The sequence below is a fragment of the Sturnira hondurensis genome, unplaced genomic scaffold (genome assembly GCF_014824575.4).
Source record: "Sturnira hondurensis isolate 20B ecotype Veracruz unplaced genomic scaffold, ASM1482457v3 Scaffold0015262, whole genome shotgun sequence".
Classification (NCBI taxonomy): Eukaryota; Metazoa; Chordata; class Mammalia; order Chiroptera; family Phyllostomidae; genus Sturnira; species Sturnira hondurensis.
In genome coordinates, this window is record NW_028087893.1 from 1,471,063 (window position 1) to 1,485,805 (window position 14,743).

Genomic DNA, 14,743 nt, shown 5'->3' on the forward strand with positions numbered 1-14,743 from the left:
ACTGTGAGGTTGTAAGATAATTAAGTATTAATTATCTGAGTAGAGATAATTAATAAGTATTAATTATGTTCAGTAGAATGCCTTCTGAAAAAAAATTTTTGTTTAATCCTCATCTGAGGGTATGTCTTTATTGAATTTAGAGAGAAAGGGAGGGAAGGAGGGTGGGAGAGAGAAACACCAAGCAGTTGCTTCTTGTAAGTACCCCAACGGGGGCTCAAACCTGCAGCCTAGGCATGTGGCCTGACACGGAATTGAGCCCACAACCTTTTGGTGTGTGGGACGACACCCCAACCGACTGAGCCACCCAGCCAGGGCCTGATTCTTAGTGTGTCCAAATGTAACTGGCTTGATCACTACTCTTAATATTGAGTTATTTTACTTTGCAAGTAAGTGCTCCATGTGCGATTGAGATGCATTTTAACCCCCCTTCAGTCTGATTTGAATGCAATATAGTTGTGAGGTAAGACTAGAGTTTTCTTGGTTTTTTTTTTTTCATTTCATATGTTTTCAGTATTCTAGGCAAAGTGTTAAGAGTAAGGAAGTTATCCTGCTTTCATAGAGTTTACACTCTAGCAAAGAATATAAGGGTGATAAAAGAAAATAATTTTACCCTTTCTTTTGTTTGCTATCTCTTATATTTTTGCAAATTGATTCCATAAACCATGTCTGGTGAGAAAAGTCAGCTTCCATCTTTAATTTGAAGAATTATCTACAACTTCATGCATAAAATAAAAATGTTATCTGTTGTACATCTTTAACCATACCACCACCAACTGGAAAGAGCATTGGCTTTTGGGGGGCGGGGTGGCGTTGGTCTAATTTTGAATTGGGCTGGGGACCTTCACATGATTTTGAATACTCACACATGATTCGTGAATGCTTAGATTAAAAATATCTGGGGCTGTTTGTAGCAGAATGTTAGAAGTGGGTCTCTGTTTTCACTTGCGCTTAGAAAGGTTGAAGTTAGAGCTAAGAGAGGCTTCAGTGAGGAAGGTTGATTTATGACCTTTCCCAGAACCTAAGGTTACTCCATAGCTTTGCAAAAACCAAATTTGTTAGTGTACCCAGCATCTGAGACTATCTGCAGCTAACCTCCATGATGAAGGAATGTTTGGAAAAAGGTATTTTACTGGAATAATGGTTTTGAAAAGCCATATGCCCCCTCCAGAATCCGGATATGTGGGAGACTAATTGGTAATCTAAAGGTTGCTTAGAGAACTATGATTTCAAAATTTAGTAGTCTCATCAAATTATCTCAAAATTAGTAGTATTGCCCATTTTCCAACCAGGGAATTTTGGGGATAGTGACTGATTGTTGGCCATCCTCGAAGTAGTAAAGCCTTTAATGTTTATGTGTTTAAATAAATGTTTATGTGTTTTATTTTATTTTATTTTATTTTTTTGTCCTGGTGTGGCTCAGTAGATTGAGCACGGGCCTGCGAACCAAAGGGTCCTGGGTTTGATTCCCAGTCAGGACACATGCCTGGAGTGTGAGCCAGGTTCCCAGTGGGGGGCACATGAGAGGCAACCACACATTGATGTTCCTCTCCCTCTCTCCCTCTCTTCCCCTCTCTCCAAAAGTAAGTAATTTAAAAAAAAGATTTTTTTAAGTTTATTTATTTATTTATTTTTAGGCAGTGGGAGGGAGGGAGAAAGAGAGGGAAATGTCAATGTGTGGTTGTCTCTCACGCACCCTTTACTGAAGACCTGGACTGCAACCCAGGCATGTGCTGTGACTGGGAATCTAACCAGTGACCCTTTGCTTCACAGCCCAGCACTCAGTCCAGTGAGCCACACCAGCCAGGGCTGTCATTTATGTTTTTAAGACAAGTGAGTCACCTACAAAGGAGTGCCCATCATACTGTCAGCAGATTTCTCAAAAGAGACCTTACAGGCAGGAAGGGGCTGGAAAGAAGTATTCCAAGTCATGAAATCCAAAGACCTACAGCCAAGATTGCTCTATCCAGCAAAGCTTTCATTTAGAATGGAAGGACAGATAAAGTGCTTCTCAGATAAGGTCAAGTTCAAGGAGTTTATCATCACCAAGCCCTTATTATATGAAATGCTAAAGGGACTTATATAAGAAAAAGAAGATGAAAAATATGAACAGTGAGGGGACAGCAAACTCACAGTTATTAACAACCACACCTAAAACAAAAGCAAACTAAGAGGACAGCTAGATCAGGAGTGGAACCATAGAAAAGAAGAACACATGGAGGGTTAGCAACAGGGGAGTAGGAGGAGGAAAAGGGGGGAGAAGGTACAGAAAATAGCATAGACGGTAGATAGAAAATAGATAAGGGGGAGGGCAAGAATAGTGGGGGAAATATAGAATCTAAAGAACTTGAGACACGTGGTTATAAACTAACGGGGGGAGAATGGTGGGGGAGGGAGTGTGTGGGTGGAGGGGAATGAAGGGGGGGAATAGAACAACTGTATTGGTATAATCAATAAAATATATTTTTAAAAAAAGACAAGTGAGGCTGTGTAGATTACAAGGTGTTTTTTAAAAATATTTTATTTATTTATTTTTAGAGAGAGGGGAAGGAAAAAGAGTGGGAGAGAAACATCAATGTGTGGTGCCTCTCATTTGTCCCCTACTGGGAACCTGGTCTGCAACCCAGGCACGTGCCCTGACTAGGAACTGAACCAGCAACCCTTTGCTTCACGGGTCTGTGCTCAGTCCACTGAGCTACACCAGCCAGGGCACAAGTTTTTTTTTTTAATTGAATAAACTTGACATGAAGATTAAGGTGTTCAGCATGTTAACTTTGATATATTTATATATTGTAATAAGATTACTAATGTAGTAATTTATCACATTACATAATTATAGCACAATATTATTTTCTGTATTTATTATACTGTGCATCAGATCTCTATGACATTTACTACTTGCTACAAGTTTGTACCATTAAACACCATCACTCTTATGCCCACTCTGCCTCATTACCTCATAACCACCACTTTACTGTTTTTTACAGATTTAAATGTTTTTGGATATCATATATGATACCATAGAGTACTTGTCTTTCTTTGTCTGACTTATCTTGAAAGTGAGTATAATGTGCTGAAAGGACTCAAGTTTTTTAAAATTATGTTTTATTGATTGTGCTATTACAGTTGTCCTGATTTTCCTCCCTTGGCTGCCCCGCAATTCCCAGTGAGCACCCTTACTTCCTGAGGCAATCCCTCCACCATTGTTCATGTCTATGGGTCATGCATATAAGTTCTTTGGCTACTCTGTTTCTCATACTTCATATTCCCATGGCTATCCTGTAGCTAGCTATTTGTACTTCTTAATCCCCTCACCTCTTCACCCATTCCCCTACAGGTGCCTCCCATCTGGCAACCATCAAAATGTTTTCCACATCCATGATTCTCTCTCTGTTCTGTTTGCTTAGTTTGTTTTTTATTAAGTTGTTCATAGATAGATATGTAGGTACTACCATTTTATTGTTCATAGTTTTGATCTTTTTCTTAAATAAGGCCCTTTAACATTTCATATAATAATGGTTTGGTGATGATGAACTTTTTTAGTTTTTTCCTATCTGGGAAAGCACATTATCTGCCCTTGGATTCTAAATGATATCTTTGCTTGGTAGAGCAATCTTAGCAGTAGTAGGATCCTGCTTTTCATGGCCTTGACTATTTCTTGCTAATCTCTTTAAGACTGCAAAGTTTCTTTAGAGAAATCAGCTGACAGCCTGATGGGAATTCCTCTGTAGGTAACTAATGTCTTTTCTCTTGCTGTTTTTAAGATTCTCTCTTTCTTTTTAATCTTTGGCATTTTAATTATGATATGTCTTGGAGTGGGTCTCTTTGCATTCATCTTGTTTGAGACTCACTGTGCTTCCTGGTCTTTCAAGTTTATTTTCTTCACCAAATTAGGGAAGTTTTCTTTCATTATTATTTTAAATAGATTTCTAATTTCTTGCTCTTTCTCTTTTCCTTCTGGCACCCTTATGATGTGAACGTTGAACCTCTTAAAGTTGTCCTAGAGGTTGCTTAATACTATCCTTTTTTTTTAATTCTTTTTTATCCTTGTTGTTCTAATTGGTGTTTTTTTCTTATGTTCCAAATAATTTATTTGATTCTTGGCCATATTCACTCTACTGTTGTTTTCCTGTAAATTGTTCTCTATTTCAATTAGTGTACTCTTTGTTTCTGATTGGATCTTTTTATGCTGTTGATATTCTCACTAAATTCCTTGAGCATCCTTATATCCAGTGTTTTGAACTCTGCATCTGGTAGATTGCTTATGTCCATTTCATTTAGTTCCCAGGTGGCAAACAGAAGGCCCAGGGGCCGTATCTAGCCCTGTACTTTGTTTTATCTAGCCCAGTACCTTGTTTCTATCCAGTGGCAGAGCCGAGCTCTCGCTTAACTGTTAGGAAGTAGTTACATTTATACAGCCCTAAAGTTACATTCAGCCTTTTGAAGGCAACCACGAAGCTGATGTGGCCCCCAGTGAAAATGAGTTTGACGCCCTTGATTTAGTTCTTTTTCTTGAGTTTTAATGTGTTCTTTCATTTGGGCCGTGGGTTTTTTTTTTGTTTTTTTTGTCTCTTCAGTTTGGTAGCCTCCTTGTGTGTTTCTTCGTACAGGTAGTGCTGTCTTGACTCTAAATCTTGGTAGTGTGGCCTAATGTAGGTGTCCTATAGGGTCTAGTGGCACAGCCTCCCCATCACCTAAACTGGGTAGTTGAGGTGTGTCCTTCGTGTGGGCTGAGTACTGTCCCTCCTCTTGTAGTTGAGCCTTGGTTGCTGACTGCCCCAGGCCAGTCAGCTGCAAGGACTGGCTGTGACCACCCCCACCCTCCGTGGAAGATGAGCTGTGAAGGGGCAGTGTGGTGGTGCTCTCATGTGGTCTATAGATGTCCACTGGGTACACTGGCCCTGGGGCCAGCCCCCCACCTGTGTTTTGCCCAGGGCCACCCTGCCTGAGCTATAAAGCAGTCTGAGATAGCTGCTACTTGTGCTGGCCTTGGAGATGCTCAGGCGGAGCCAAGATGTGAAAGTAGTCTGGCTGCTGCTCACTGAGGCCAGCTGTTGCTTGTTTGAGAGAATTTAGAAAATCCTGAAGCAAGAGTCAATAAGAGCCATTCATATGGAAAAGCAGCTTGGGTGGGCTGTAAAGTTGGGTGGAGCAGAGTCTCTGGGGACTTCCAGGGCTGGTCCTGTTAGCCAGTTGATGGAGCAAGCCCGCTTGCTGGATCTGCAGGTGGAGGGTTTAGAAGTGGGACAGTGAAGGGTCTGGCATCGAGGCAAGCAGAACTCTCCTGTATACCATTGGTGTCTTTCAAACTGTTATCCCAGTGCTGGAGCTCAGAGGAAATGAGTCTGAGTAGCTGAGTCTGTGTGTGGGTTCTTTAGGAAGAACTGCTTGGGGCCACTGACTCAGTCCCTACTGGTTGTTGCAGCTCGAAGTTGTGTGGACTTATCTTCCTGGCACTGGAACCCTGGGCTGGGTGGCCTGGTGTGGGATTGGGCTTCCTCATTCCTGAGATATCCCTCTCGAATTTTTATCTACCAAACATGACTGAGAAGAGGGACCAGCCTGTTCTGCATCTGTATCCCTCCTACCAATCTGGATGGATGTGATTTCTTTCATTCCGTGGTTGTCAGACTTCCATTCAACTTAATTTCTGACAGTTCTGAGTCAGAGTGATGGTTGTTCTATATTTTAGTTGTAATTTTGGTGTGGTTTTGCAAAGAGGCAAGCCATGTCTGCTTACACTGCCATCTTGACTGGAAGTCAGGACTCAGGTTTTGACAGGTGCTGAAGCTGACAGAATCAGGCACCTAATTTTGTTGCTTAGGTAATGGCTCACTGTAGTCTATTTTGGTTTAGTTAAGATGTTATTATTTTATTGGACATGTATTTTTGTCCCTGATATGGAGATACAAACATGAATGACACCTTGTCCTCCTTCACTTTGAGACTGATGGAATAGATAAACATAAACTGAAAACAATGTAATGATGAGCTAAGAGACCCATAGGATATAGTGGAGAGGCACTTGGCTTGGCCAAGGAAAAGGGGATGATGGAAGGAAGGCTACCTGAAGGGACCCAGGGAAAAGACAGGAATTCCTGGCAGAGAGGAGCTAGAAGGATAAAGGTAGTATGATCTAAAAGGGGAACTGTGGATACTTTGGTGTGTAAGCTTCTGAGGTGGGAAATAGTGAAACAGGAGATTGAAAACAAGAAGAATCTAGGTCCTATCCTTATTTCACAGGTAGCCAGCCCATGTACTTTGACTGTCTTTATTTCTTGAAGTTGTTTTATTTGTTACTAATAATAAAGCTAGTTCTTTCTGTAAGACCCTTTTCACCCCATCTCCCACCTTATCATTAAGAATGTTTTACTTTGCTAATTTCTGTCTTCCAAAGAGATAGCTCATAAAGGACTTGTTTGTTCCATGCCTGAATTATAAGCTACTCAGAATATTTATAAAATGCTTAAATATGAAGAAATAATTTCTTTGAAAATAAGTGTTTACCGTAAAAAAAGTCTTCCGTAATTTTCACCCTGTAGAAATATTCCATTTACTAGTTTCCATATTTAGTAAATATGTGAATGACTGACTTGACATGAATTACTTAAACTAAATTTAATCAGCTCAGTGAGCATCATCTGAGCATCTGCAGCACCCACTGCTCTGTAATGACTAGAGAAGCGGAGAGGAGACAGTCATCTTTATATCAGGTGACCTAAGTTTTTAAAGTGTTATTAAAACAGTATATCCTTAAATGACTAAAGCAGTAGTGGGAGATATTAAAGAGCCTGTTTGGCAAGTTTTACTTATATCTTTTTAATATAAATTACTTGAAACAATTACATGATTAAAGAAGGTTTAAAAAGGAAAAATAAACTCTACCAGAGTCTGTACAAAACAATTAAAATTTGTGTAGTCCTTTATTATGCATGAATTAAATTTTTATAGTGGTAATGACATCTTTAAAGGTTTTGTATTTTTTCTTCTTAATATTTTTTTGGCTTCCCGTAGTAATTTTTAACAACTGACTGCTTATGATTCCAAATTTGTTTACCTATGTTCTTAAAGTTTAAGTTGTTTTTTTCCTTCACTTTTAGTGTTTGCAGTTTAAGGTAACAGAGAAAATGTTACAGCCTTTAGCCTTTCTCCTTCTTTTGGATTATTTTTTCTTTTTTTAAAAAAGATTTTATTTATTTATTTTAGAGATCGGAGGGGAGGGAGAAAGAGGAAGGGAAACATCAATGCATGATTGCATCTCATGCGCCCCCTACTGACTGCTGCTGACCTGATGATATGTCACAAGCACTTTTCCAACTTTTCTTTGGCAGATTCGAATTACAAACATCACTACTCTTGTGTTTTGGGTCCATTGTTAAGTAAAATAAGGCTGACTGGAACACAGTACTGTGATACCTCAACCCTTGATCTGATAACCAGGAAGGCTACTAAGTGACTAAGGGGCAGGTAGCATGTACAGTGTGGCTGTGGTAGACAAATGGATGAGTCACGTGCTGGGTGGTTTGGGATTCAGTGGGACTGCTCGAGATTTCATTATACTGCTTAGAACAGCATGCACTTTAAAATTTATAAATTGTTTCTTTCTGGAGTTTTCCATTTAATATCTTGGACCTTGGTTGACAGAGAGGAACTGACACTGTGGAAAGGGAAACTGCAGATAATGGTGGACCACTGTACTGTAGTCTTCTCCAGTTTTAGTTAATGGCAGTTCCATTTTTCTCGTACTTGAGGCATCAACCCTTAGAGTGATCCTTGAGTTCTTTCTGTAGCACCCATATCCATTCCATCAGTAAATTTCATTGGCTCTTTCCACTTCTTGTCCCCTCTACCAATCCCAGATTGGTTCACGTAACTGTTATATCTCACCTGGATTATTAGTGCACTGACCTTCTGAGTAGGACTCTGTGCTTGCCCTGAACCCCCTAAAGCTGTTTTCAATTTGGCACTCAGAGTGGTCCTTTTAAAACATCAGCCCTTCAAAGGTAACTGCTTTACTTAGCGCAGAATAAGGCATATTTCTTCCTTTCCCTGAATTATTTCTCTGACTTCATTTCTTGTTTTTCTGTTACTCTGTCACTCTGTTGTAGCCACATTGACTTTATAAAGATTTTATTTATTTTTTAGAGAGGGAGAGAAGCATCAATGTGTGGTTGCCTCTCACACTCCCCCACAAGGGACCTAGCCTGCAACCCAGGCATGTGCCCTGACCAGGAATTGAACTGGCGACCCTTTGGTTCACAGGCTGGTGCTAAACCACTGAGCCACACCAGCCAGGGCTCTTCTTTATGATCTTTGGTGTGGTATTTTATTCAGTTCAAAATATATTCTAATTTTTACTATGATTTATTTTTTGATGTAATATTTATTTAAAAGTATATATATTAGTTTCCTAAAAGAGACATACTTTAGTTATGTTTTTATAATTAATTACCAGTTTAATTACACTATGGACAGAGAATACATTCCACATGATTCCAGTCCTTTCAGTTGGTTGAGAATACTCAATGACCCAGTACTACATGGTTAATATTTATAAATGTTCCCTGTGCTCAGAAAAACTATATATTCCACACTCAGAGTGTAGGAATTTATTTGTATTCATTAGGTCATTTGTTTTTCATGATGCTGAAATTTTCAAATACTCAGCAATTTGTTTATCGCTTATTCTGTTAATATTTGAGAGAGGTTTATCTCCACTATGATTATAATATTTTTTTCTTATCATTCTGCCAATATTTGTTTTCTGTATTTTTTTCCTTTTATGTTTTCTGTATTTTGAGGCTATTGTTATTAGAGGCATAAATTTTTTATTTATTGTTATTCAGTTCTTGTCCTTACCCAAGGACATATTTTCATTGCTTTGAGAGAGAGAGAGGAAGAGAAATAGAAACATCGATGTGAGAGAGAAATATTGATTGGTTGCTTTCTTGTAACCTGCAACCTGGCTATGTGTCCTGACCAGGAACTGAACCCATGACATTTCAGTTTGTAGGAGGACCCTCCAGCCAACTGAGCACACCAGCCAGGGACAGCATAAATATTTTAAAAATTGATTTTAGAAGGCGGGAGGGTGGGAGGCAGAAAGAGAGAAAGAAACATCAATTTGTCGTTCTGCTTATTTGTGCAGTCATTGGTTGATTCTTATATGTACATGCCCTGATGGGGAGTGAGCCCATAACCTTAGTATGTCAGGAAGATGCTCCAACCACTGAGCTACCCGACCAGGGCTCTAGAGGTATAAAGTTTTAAAAATTAGTCCACTTTAATTAGCAATAAAGTTGAGTTTAAATTTACCATGTTATTTTGTGCTATTTGTCTTGTTTATTTTTCTCCTTCCCTGCCTTCTTTTGGACTTTAAGTTTTTTCCTTGTTCCATTTATGCCCCTGCTCCTTGCATTCAAGTTTGGAAATTACATAATTTGGTTTCTCTTCATTTAGAGGTTACCTGGAAATTATAAGAGGCCTCCCTAACTTTTTCATTATTAAAATGTCTATTACCTTCTTTCCTGACAATATATAGAATTTAAAACACTTTATTTCTCCCTAGTAAGAGGTAAACCTTAAGAACACTTTAACTTCATTATCCCTTTTCAACTTGGAGTATTGTTGCAAATTTTATGATTCATCTTTGTTCTTTTAAACCTCTTAGACATTATTGTTTTAAACAGTCATTTTTCATTTTGCACAGTCTTACTTGTGCTATTTACTTGTGCTATTGTTTTGTTTTTTACATCTCAGACCAGGGTAATTTCCCTTTGTCTGAATTCTTTTAGAATTTTTCTTCTTCTCGAGGATCCACTGGTGAGACTTTTGGTTTGTCTGAAATTGTATTTAGCTCTCCTTCTTGAAAGGTAGTTTTGCTGGACAGATTTCCACATTAGCAGGTGTTTTCTAATGGCATATTGAAACTATCATTCCCCTGTCTTTCTGAATTCCATTGTTGCTGGTGAGGTCAGTAGTTGGTAATTAGAAATCTCCTGCCTTTTAAAGGTAATGTGTCTTTTTCTCTGGTTGTGTTTAAAGATTTTCTTTCTTTATTTGAGTGAGGAGGTTGTTTGGTTTTGTTTCTAATATTTTTATGTGTCTAGGTATGGATCTCTGTTTGTTTATTCTCAGGATTTGTTCACCTCCTTGATTGGGTCAGTGGATTAGTGACTGATTAATTCTGGTGAATTTTTGCTATTATTCCTTTAAGCTCAAATGACATTTCTTCACTGTCTGCCCTGCTACTCCCCAGGTGTCTTGGGATCAGGATTCATCCTTGTGTTTCTTGTTGAGCTTTGTACCTGGGTGTTCAGTAAAGCTGTGTGCATTTGCATTAGGACTTTAACAAAGAGCTATTAGGGAGTCTTTCTTTCCAATATGAAATTTTCAAGCTCTTCTGAAGAGAAGAGTCATGTTCCTTTTTTCCCTTTTTCTTATTTTCTGTTTTTATGTTTGGAGGTATTTCTTTGGTCTGGAATTCTTGCCTGTCTCTAACTTTTTATGTATTTTTTTAACCTTTTATGTATTAAGGTCAGTTGGATTTGGATGATGTTGTTCATAAATTAACTGTGTATTTGTATATGCATTTTTGTAATTGGATTCACATATATTGCTTTATGTGGTCATGGTAAATCAATCAAGGTAGTAAGGAGAGAATGTTTCAGGTTAAAATCTTCATCCATGATATCATTAATTTAAAGAAACATTCTTATTTGTGTTTCTCTCAGTGACTTTATTTTTTTATATATATTTTATTGATTATACCATTACAGTTGTTCTGTTCGCCCCTTCATTCCCCTCCACCCACACACTCCCTCCCCCACCATTCTCCCCCCCTTAGTTTGTAACCATGTGTCTCAAGTTCTTTAGATTCTATATTTCCCCCACTATTCTTGCCCTCCCCCTTATCTATTTTCTACCGTCTATGCTATTTTCTGTACCTTCTTCCCCCTTCTCCTCCTCCCACTCCCCTGTTGCTAACCCTCCATGTGATCTTCATTTCTATGGTTCCACTCCTGATCTAGCTGTCCTCTTGGTTTGCTTTTGTTTTAGGTGTGGTTGTTAATAACTGTGAGTTTGCTGTCCCCTCACTGTTCATATTTTTCATCTTCTTTTTCTTATATAAGTCCCTTTAGCATTTCATATAATAAGGGCTTGGTGATGATGAACTCCTTGAACTTGACCTTATCTGAGAAGCACTTTATCTGTCCTTCCATTCTAAATGAAAGCTTTGCTGGATAAAGCAATCTTGGCTGTAGGTCTTTGGATTTCATGACTTGGAATACTTCTTTCCAGCCCCTTCCTGCCTGTAAGGTCTCTTTTGAGAAATCAGCTGACAGTTTGATGGGTACTCCTTTGTAGGTGACTGTCCCCTTATCTCTTGCTGCTTCTAGGATTCTCTCCTTCATTTTAATCTTGGGTAATGTAATTATGATGTGTCTTGGTGTGTTCCTTCTTGGGTCCAACTTCTTTGGGACTCTCTGAGCTTCCTGGATTTCCTGGAAGTCTATTTCCTTTGCCAGACTGGGGAAGTTCTCCTTTATTATTTGTTCAAATACGTTTTCCACTCGTGGCTGTTTCTTTCCTCCTTCTGGTACCCCTATAATCCGGATGTTGGAACATTTGAAGATGTCCTGGAGGTTCCTAAGCCTCTCCTCATTTTTTTGAATTCTCATTTCTTCATTCTTTTCTGGTTGGATGTTTCGTTCTTCCTTTTGGTCCATTCCCTTGATTTGAGTCCCCGTTTCCTTTCCATCACTATTGGTTTCCTGTGCATCTCCCTTCATTTCAATTAGTTTAGCCATCATATGTTCCTCTAATTTATGACTATAATCAACCAGTTCTGTGAGCATCCTGATCACCAGTGTTTTGAACTGTGCATCTGAGAGGCTGGCAATCTCTTGGTCTCTTAGAGTTATGGGCTCTGGGGCTTTGAGTTTTTCTTGCGCCATCTTTTGAACTGTTCATGCCTGTTACATATCAGGATTGGAGCCCTAGGTGTTCAACAGGGCGTGGCTGGGTTGTGATGCTGTATGTGGGGGCGGGGTCAAAGAGGAGCAATGGCAGTCTCGTCTGCTGCCACAGGTGCCGCAGCTGCCACTGTCACCGGGGCCCGCGTGTTTCATCCCACTGCATGCGAGTGTGCCACCGCTGTCAGCCTTCCACCCCTGGGTTTGCCCGCTGGGGCCTGCACGGTCTGTCTCACTGTGCGCAAATGTGCCACCGCGGTCAGTCTGCCCTACACCCTGACTGGGTCCGGGCTGCCTGCCCGCCTAGGTTGGGGTATCTTTCCTGCCCGACCCTGCTCCGCTGCTGGCTCCGCCCCTCATACCATCCCGGTTGAATGGTTCATTGTTGTCGGACTTCGGTATAATTCAATTTTCTGTTCTTTGGCTGTGTCTTTGTTCTCCAAACCTTTGTTGTATTCAAACTTGGTTGTGGTAGAAGGCACAGTGTTTCCACCTATGCCTCCATCTTGGTAGAAGTCCGACTTTATTTTTTTTTAATCATTACAGTTTCCAGCCTAGTTTCTGATGGTTGATATATTGGATGTGGGTATCCTATAACTTCATCTGTACTTTGCATAGTTCATTGAGTTGTCAGCATAATTTGTTTAACAGGTCTTTTGTTGAATGTTACCTTTTTGTTATAAGTAATTGCTTTAACTATCTTTCTACAATATTTTGCTTGTTTGGATTATTTTCTTTGGGTGAAAATATTAGGAGGGAAATTAGTAATTATTTCATTTTGATGCCTTGTGGTAGAGCAGATATTTCTTTCCTGATTTTATGGCTTCAGAAACCGAGGCTGAATTAATTGTCTTGTTTACAGTGACATTATTAGTGATGGAGTCAGAAGACAGAACTCATTACTGCTTTGTCTGGTTACATGGTTCTGGTTGTGTGAGAAAGAACACTCATTATCTCTCAGCTATCTATTGAAGGCATCTGCTTTGTGGTTACACTGCCGAATAATATAATTACTTTGTACTAATAACAAGAGGGGCAGACAGAACAAACCTCATGTCATAGATTGATTATGGCTGAACTTGTCATGAAGTATGTAGTAATAATAATGGGTTTTTTTTATTGGATCATAGGTAGTGGTAGAGAGTTTGGGATCCAGCATTGGACTACCCAGGTTTGAGTCCAGGCTCTGCCGCTTAACTGTATGACTAAGTACATGCCCATGGGCATGTAGTAGTACAGTAATAATACAGTGTGTACCTGGAGAGGGTTAAATGAGGAGCAGAGTCTGGCACATAGCAAACACCAAGTGTGAGTTTATTTAAAGTCACTAAGGATTTTAATAAACAAGCAAATTTCATATTTAGCCATGATTGCCAAATACATCAATTGATCACAAATGAAGTTATATCAGAAATTTATGGAAAATCTACTCAAATTACAGTTTTCAGTAGAGGCAAGTGAAAGATTTGTTTTTCCATCTGTCTTTTTTTGTTGTTTTTAAACACTTTTTTAAAAGTTTATTTTATTTTATTTATTTATCTTAGAGAGGAAGGGAAGGGGAGAGAGAGAGAGAGAGAAATATCAATGTATGGTTGCCTCTCGTGCGTACCCCACCAGGAACCAGGAACTGGCCTGCAACCCAGGCATGTGCCCTGACTGGGAATAGAACTGCGATTCTGTGGTTCGCAGGCCTGCACTCAATCCACTGAGCTACACCAGCCAGGGCTTCCATCTGTCTTGGTAGCTTGGTTTTAAAGTTCCAACACCAACTAGCCTTGAAGTCATGGTTGTTGTTTTTTTGTTTTTTGTTTTTCTTTTTTCTGATAACAGGCAAAAGTGGCCTCTTGGGCTTTTAAAAAAATTGTTTATGTAGTGAGATGTAGTTTGTCTCATTTCCTAGTAACTATACTAATCACAGAATATTCATAGAATAAGGGCATTCTATGAGATTCAACTTAGTTCTGTATGAATGCAGAGTTTTAAAACTTAAATGGTAATTTATAAACCATTGAATTGAGCCCAGTTTTTTGATATCCTTGTGCCTCGGGCATTATTCATTATTTTTATTCGAATGACTTTAGTCAGTTCATTCAGTATACCCTTTTTGAATACTTAATCTGCCAGGCACACACTGTTTAAAGCCTTAACGGGAAGGTAGAACCTGAGGGAGGAGCTCACCACATCTTTTTAAAAGACCTGGCACTTAATTGGCCTGCAAACCAAAGGGTCGTTGGTTTGATTCTGCAGGCACATGCCTGCGTTACAGGGCAGGTCCCCAGTAGGGGGACACACAAGAGGCAACCACACATTGATGTTTCTCTCCCTCTCTTTTTTCCTCCCTTTCCTTCTCTAAAAATAAATAAGTAAAATCTTTTAAAAAGTGAATTAATTAAAAAGAAAAGACATGGCACTTACAGAAAATCAAAATAGTATTTGTACATCCCCTTGGAGTAAATGCAGGAGATTATTCTTTGTCGAAGTACCCTAGTGCTTCTTTTGCCCAGAAATATCCCAGCATACTTGCCACTCCTTTTTGTGGTTATCAGGTGGGAAGCTGTTTTATTAAATACAAAGTTGTCTTCCTCTCAGGACAGGAGATCTGTACTGTTTATGGGGTGATAAAGGGATGGACATGGGTTTAGGGCTGAAACGGAGGCATTCGAATTGCAAATCAGTTAGGCATATTATTTTTGGAAAAAAGATTTAGCCAGGGTCTCTGCATTGGACAAGTCTAAAGGGCTTGATGCACATTGTGTTCTGCATGACTGTGG

The 14,743-nt window shown here is 39.3% G+C and overlaps 1 protein-coding gene across 5 annotated transcripts in view; it reads left to right on the forward strand.

Annotated features, from left to right (window-relative positions):
• The window catches only part of NSD1 (nuclear receptor binding SET domain protein 1), a 149,480-nt gene that overhangs the window by 52,870 nt on the left and 81,867 nt on the right, over positions 1-14,743 (forward strand). The gene's annotated exons all lie outside the window — the stretch shown is intronic.